Here is a 6000-nt window from a genome sequence, read left to right on the forward strand (position 1 = left end):
AAAGTTTTATTGGTAACAGCCACACCAATTTGTTACTGTTGCTTTTGCCCCGAAACAGCAGTCAAGAGTCAAGTCGCAGGGCAGGGACCACGTGGTCCACAAGGACTGAAGTGTTTCCTGTCAGAAAAAAGTTTGCCCCGCTTGATTAAGATTATTTATATATATACGTTTTTGTTCTCGGTTTCTTTAAAATATTTTGTTAAGGGGCAGATACTCTGCTTGGCTTTGGGGCACGGCTGGACAAGGCATGAACACAGCACGTAGGGTTCCTGAGTGCTTGGGTCTGGAAGGCTCTAGAAGTGCGGCTGGGTGGGGAGAGTGACAGGGAAATGCGAATGTCTCAGAGTGGCCGCAGCAAGGCCACGGGGTCTGGGAAGGCCCCTCCGAGGAGGTGACACCCAGGTGACATGAAAGCTGAGACCTGCATGTTGAGAAGGGGCAGCCATGCAGAGATGTTTGGGGTCAAGAGAAGGGCGCGTGCAGTGTCAGCTGGGCCTCTCATGGTAACCCTTTCACAGCGTGTGTACATCAGCCCCTCCCACTGTGCACCTTAAACTTAAGCAGGGATGTGAGTCACTGATTCCTAATAAAACTGGAAAAGGAAAAATAGTGCAAATGGCCTGGGAAAGGAGCGGGATGGATGCTGTTGAGGAGCTAGAAGGCGAGGGTGAGTGGGTCGGAGCGGTGGGAGGGTGGTCCGGGGGGTGGGAGGGAGCTTAGATTTACTTGAACACCCCCTGTGGGAGGGTTCTTGGCAGGCCCTGGGGCTTGTAGAGAATGGACTGCAGAGGCAAGGAGAGGGGTGGATGGAGAGAGCTGGCGGGTGCAGGGCATATTTTAGGGTGGAACCTATAGGATCGCGAAAGGATGTGGTAGGTGAGGAGTTGAAAGAGACTTAAGTTAACTCCTGGGTTTTGGCTTTGGCGGCCAGGCGGGTAGGGTTATGATCCCTGAGACGGAGCAGGGCCGGAGAGGAGCAGTGTTTGGAGCCAGGGCTGGACAGGGTGGCGGGGCCTCTGCTGTTGGTGCACTAAGTGTGCCGAGCCGACTAGACACCCAGGGAGAGATTTAGGAAACCAGGTTGATACACAAGTTTGAAGCTCAAGAGGGATGTGGGTGATAGGATAGAAAGTGGGTGTCACTGGCTCCGTAATGTATTTAAGGCCATTGGATTAGACTGGCTTCCCTAGGATGGCAAATCAGGACAGAGGAAAGAAGTGTGATGAACTCTTGTCACGTTTCCTTTCATGTGTAACTCTTTGTCTTTCCTAGTTATTAGTTGCCTTGTTTTTTCCTCATTTGTTGAATTTTCCATTTGTTTTCATGAATTCATCCCCAAGTACTTCCACTAAACTAAAAGTGTGTCTTGGTTTTTGCTGTTAGTGGCTCTCTGAGAAAGAGTGAGTGGAAAGTAGATTTTTTTTTTGAGAACTTTTCCTTATCTAGCTTCACTTGGATTGGTGCGTGGGTCCTAGAGTGAAGGTGATTGCACCCCGGCGCCAGAAGGCGCGCTGTCCTGCTGGGCTCGGTCCTTCAGGACACTGCATGGCCTCTTTCCGCCGAGTTCCCTCCTCCTCTCTGTTTGGCTTCTAGTCTTTCGTGTTTAAATGCTCCCGATGTATCTGGGCCCCTGGTCCTATTTGAGAGTGTAGCACCAAGAGCTGGCAGGAACCTGTGTCATGGGGGGAGGCAGGTGAGTCGACCACTGACTCCTCTATCAGGTTACACGGAGGTGTCCGTTGGTTTCTTTGGGAAAGGCCTCCCCACTCTAGGTCTTATCTCTTGGGGAGCCCATTTTCCACACTGTGGTAGATAGAATAATGGTCCCCCAAAGATGTTCATGTCCTCTTCTCCAAGACCTGGGAATATGTGACCTTACATAGCAAAAGGGACTTTGCAGATATAATTAAATCAAGGATCTTGAGATGGGGAGATTATTCTGGTTTATTAGGTGGGCCTAATAACTCCTTAGCAGAGGGAGGAGGCATGTGAGGGACACAAAAGGTGGTCTGGTGATGGAGCAGAGGGAGCGGCTCGATGACGCCGTGCTGATGGCTCTGCAGACGGAGGAGGGGCCACCAGCCCAGGAGTGCCCACGGCCCCCAGAAACTGAAGAGCCAGGAAACAGGCTCTGTCCTGCAGCCTCCAGAAAGAAGCAGCCCTGCTGACCCCTTTTAGACCTCAGACCTCCTGGCCTATCAGGTCATGAATGTGGGTTTTTTAAGCCACTAAGGTCTTGGTCCTTTGTTACGGGAGCCCCAGGAAACCGGCGCGCCTGGTGCAGAGCTCCCCAGCCTTCTGCTGGGGGAGCTGGGGGCCCTCGGGCCGGTGTGTGCGTTCCCATTTTCTCCGGTTGCCAGGATGGCACCTCAGCCCTGCTCTCGGGCTTCCCTGGTGCTGCTGGACTTGGACCTGAGGCCTGTTGACTCGCCATGCAGAGCAGTGAGAGGCTGTTCGTCTGTCCGGTGTTCACCAGTGTGGCTTGGTGCTGCCTCGGATTCGCCGACGGGAGTGAGGTAGGAAGGAGGCTGCTCTCCCCACCACTGCTCTCGTCCTTGAGGCAGAGGAGCGTGGGAGCCGAGCTCATGGGCTCGAGCTGAGTGCCTGGCTTCGAGGTCCACGTCTGCTGCCCCCACCTGGCTTTGTGCCAAGCCTCTGGGCCTTCCCCCACCGCGGCTGCTCCGCTGCAAAGGGCAGAGGTAACGGAGCCACTCCCCAGAGTTCTCCTCCGCGTGGCCCGACCGCCGCCTGGCCCCAGGGGCCTGCCTCTGTGCTTGTCAAGGCTGGGCTGCGGTCACATTTTGAGTTTGCATTACGTGTCTGGCATCACACTGTCTTCACCTGCATTGTCTCATTTAAACTTCACTGTAACCCTGTGGGTGACTTTAGTGAAATCTTTCCCTCGGAGAAATTCCCCGGAAAGGAAAGTCCCGGCTCACTCTCGCAGCTGGGGTTGGTGGGGTCTTGATGCTCGGGGGCCCGCTGTCCAGGCTGGTAGGGGGAGGTTGGTTCAGGCACCCTGGGGCCAGGGAAGCCAGGGTGGGCAGTGGACTGCTGGTAGCAGTTTGCACCAGAGGCTTCTCAGTGTGAGGCAGGGGCCCCAGCTACGTGCCCCTGCCGCTTCACCCGCTGCACAGACCAGCCCCTGCAGCAGGTGGAGGGTGCGGGTGGGGCAAAGCTGGGGCCTGGCAGCCAGGGGACCTGGTGGGGCAGGGTGGGCAGGGCTTGCCCAGGGTCCTGACCTCTCTCCTCCCCCGCTGCCCCTTTTGTTTGTGCAGAGGAGGAGCCCAATTGGTTGGGAGGCCACCTTGGTCTCTCGGAGGGTGGGGCACCATGCGGGTCACTGTGCTGGTGGCACAGGAGGTGCCCACTGAGCTTGCTCATCCCCTTGGCGGTGGCCTGGGACTCTGAGTGGCCCTCCCTCCCCTCCTAGCCCTGCTTGGGAAGGGAGCGGAGTTTGAGAGGGAGGGAGGCTTAGTGGGGGACAGGCCATTTCCCTTCTCGGTGCCGTGTCTCCGTCAGATGCAGGGAGCCAGGTTCCCCTTGGCTGCAGGGAGCGCGGGGAGCCTCAAGCGGGAGGCCCCACAGCAGAGTGGACCGGAGCCAAGGCTGTGGTGCCGGCACCCCACGGACACGCTGGTCTGCCTGGCCGTCCGGGCCCCCCCCATCCCGGCCGTCCCTGGTCATCCTGGCATCCCGTCACCCCGCCTGCCCTCTGCTTACCACCCCTGGCTGTCGCAGGCATACGCAGGCCCTGGGCTTTCCATGTCTGAAGTGGAATCAAGGATGGAGAACAGTCCTGCCATGGAAAATGAAATACAGGAGATGCAAGAGCCAAATAAGTCGCAGCTTATCTGTGGCGAGAGCTCATCCTCTGAGAGCCTGCGAGTCCCCACAGGGGTTGGCCTTGTTTGCCTGAGCCTGGGTGGACCTGGGGGCGGGTGGAGGAGGTCTGGGGGGCCAGGCAGGGGAGCCACAGCCCTCACCCACCGCAGGCCCCCTCACTGGGTGGACCCAGCTTTCCACCTCAGGGGTACCCCTCCTGAGTGCCCAGTGATGGATGGATGCACCCCTCCCCGCCACAGCAGCCTGGCAGAGGAGGGAGGTGGTGTCTGCATTTTACAGGTGAGAAGCCAGCTCAGAGAGGCACCAGACAGGCCCAAGGGCATGCAGGGAAGTGGTGGTGGACACGGGGCTCAAAGCCAGGTCCAGTCCTTCCCCCCATCACTGTGACCCCTCAGAGGGGGTGTGGCCTTCCCACCTGCCCACCTGCACAACTCAGGACTGACTCGTGGGTCAGGACACAGGCCTGCTTATTGCAGTGGTACGTTTAATTTTCAGAGTTGCAACTCAACCCAATTCTGAATTATTTGCATGTGATACATTTAACAGCTAAGGATACTTAAAGGTTGAAAATCAAAGCGGGCGAGAAGACACACCATGTTCGTGCCGACCCAAAGAAAGCTGGTGGAACTGTGTCGACATCAGCCAAAATGGACTGTAGGGAAAATAATATAACCAGGGTCACCAAAGCTCCGATTCCCCAGGTGACACAATACTCCTGAATCCATGTGCTCCTAGCAACTTAGCCTCAGACTGGATAAAGCAACGGGGCAGCTCACGCACAGCTCACTTGATCATTCTGGGGTCAGGTTTTGTTCACAGATGGCAGTCTTTGCCATCAGCCCTGGGCAAGGTTGAAAAGAGGCCTTCCTCTCAGGGAGTTTGCCTTACAAAGCGGAGAGAAAACTACAGACCAGTAGCCAGCACAGCTGAGGAGGGTGGAGTTCGTGCACTGTACATGCAACACCAGCTGGCAGACACACTCACTGCTCTTGCTCACCCAGTGCCACGTGCCCACACGAACGCCAGCGCTCCCACCCAGGTGCAGGGGGGACCCTCACGGGGTGTGTCACTTGGAGATGAATGTGACTTGAGCACTGGTTACCACCCTGCCCCACTGCTGTCACTGCTACCCCCTCCCTTGCCTGGACACCCACAGCGTGCCTGCCAACTTGGTGGAGTTCCATAAACATGTCCTGGGCCCCGTCTGTGCCAGCATCATCCTAGGCCTGGGACAGAGCAGTGACTGTGGGCACAGCCTCTACCCTTCTGGTGAACACATAGGTAGGCAGTGAATCAGCCAGGGGAGGACACATTGGAGAAATGAAGCAGGTGGGGGGTTCAAGGGCGCGTGCGTTGTGAGTCAGTGCGGAGGAGGTGGGGAAGGGCGCCAAGGGAGAGGGTGAATGACCAGGACACACGTGCCAGTGTGCTGTGAGCATCAGGCCCAGCACAGGACAGCGTTATTCTCTGTCAAGCACAGGTTAAATGCCTGCTGCATGCACGGTCTGTGCAGGGTGCCCACTGGCAGAAACCACCGGGCTCCAGGTTCCTCCCGGGGGACATTAACCCAGCAGGGTCTCAGTCACCTGGGGGCTGTGCCCACCCCAGCAACCTGTTTGTGGTCTGCAGGCCTCTGGGTGAACAGGGCTGGCCCAGAGGCCCATGATCCTAATGGATCACGTGGCCCTGAATGCCTGGCCTCCCAGTCACCCCCCTGCTTGGCTGGCACTCCTAGAGAGGCTGCTCAGCTCAAGTCTCCCTGGCCTGCACCCTGCCCTGCCGCACCGGCTTGGCTGCTCTCTCCGCCCACACCTTCTCATGCCCACGGCCTGCCACAGGCCCCCTGCCAGCTCCGTCTGTGCACCTCACGTGGCTGTGCATGGGCGGCCCGCTCCCCACTTGTCACCGTGCTGGCATTCAGCTGCCATGTGCACAGGAAAGCCCCGTGTGCACAGAACCATCCCCTCACCAGCTGATAACTTGCCTGTACACAGCCCCCTAGCCCCGGTGTTCCCCTAGGTGCCCAGCTTTCCCCTCAGGTCCCGGGGACCTCTCTCTCAATGATCCAGCAACTGAAGGGTTGGCACCGGACCTGGGGGGCCTCAGAATGTGCCCAAGGCTGTGGGGTGTCTTAAGTGCCCAGTGGACAGACTC

Source organism: Manis pentadactyla, chromosome 9, assembly GCF_030020395.1.
Source record: "Manis pentadactyla isolate mManPen7 chromosome 9, mManPen7.hap1, whole genome shotgun sequence".
Lineage (NCBI taxonomy): Eukaryota > Metazoa > Chordata > Mammalia > Pholidota > Manidae > Manis > Manis pentadactyla.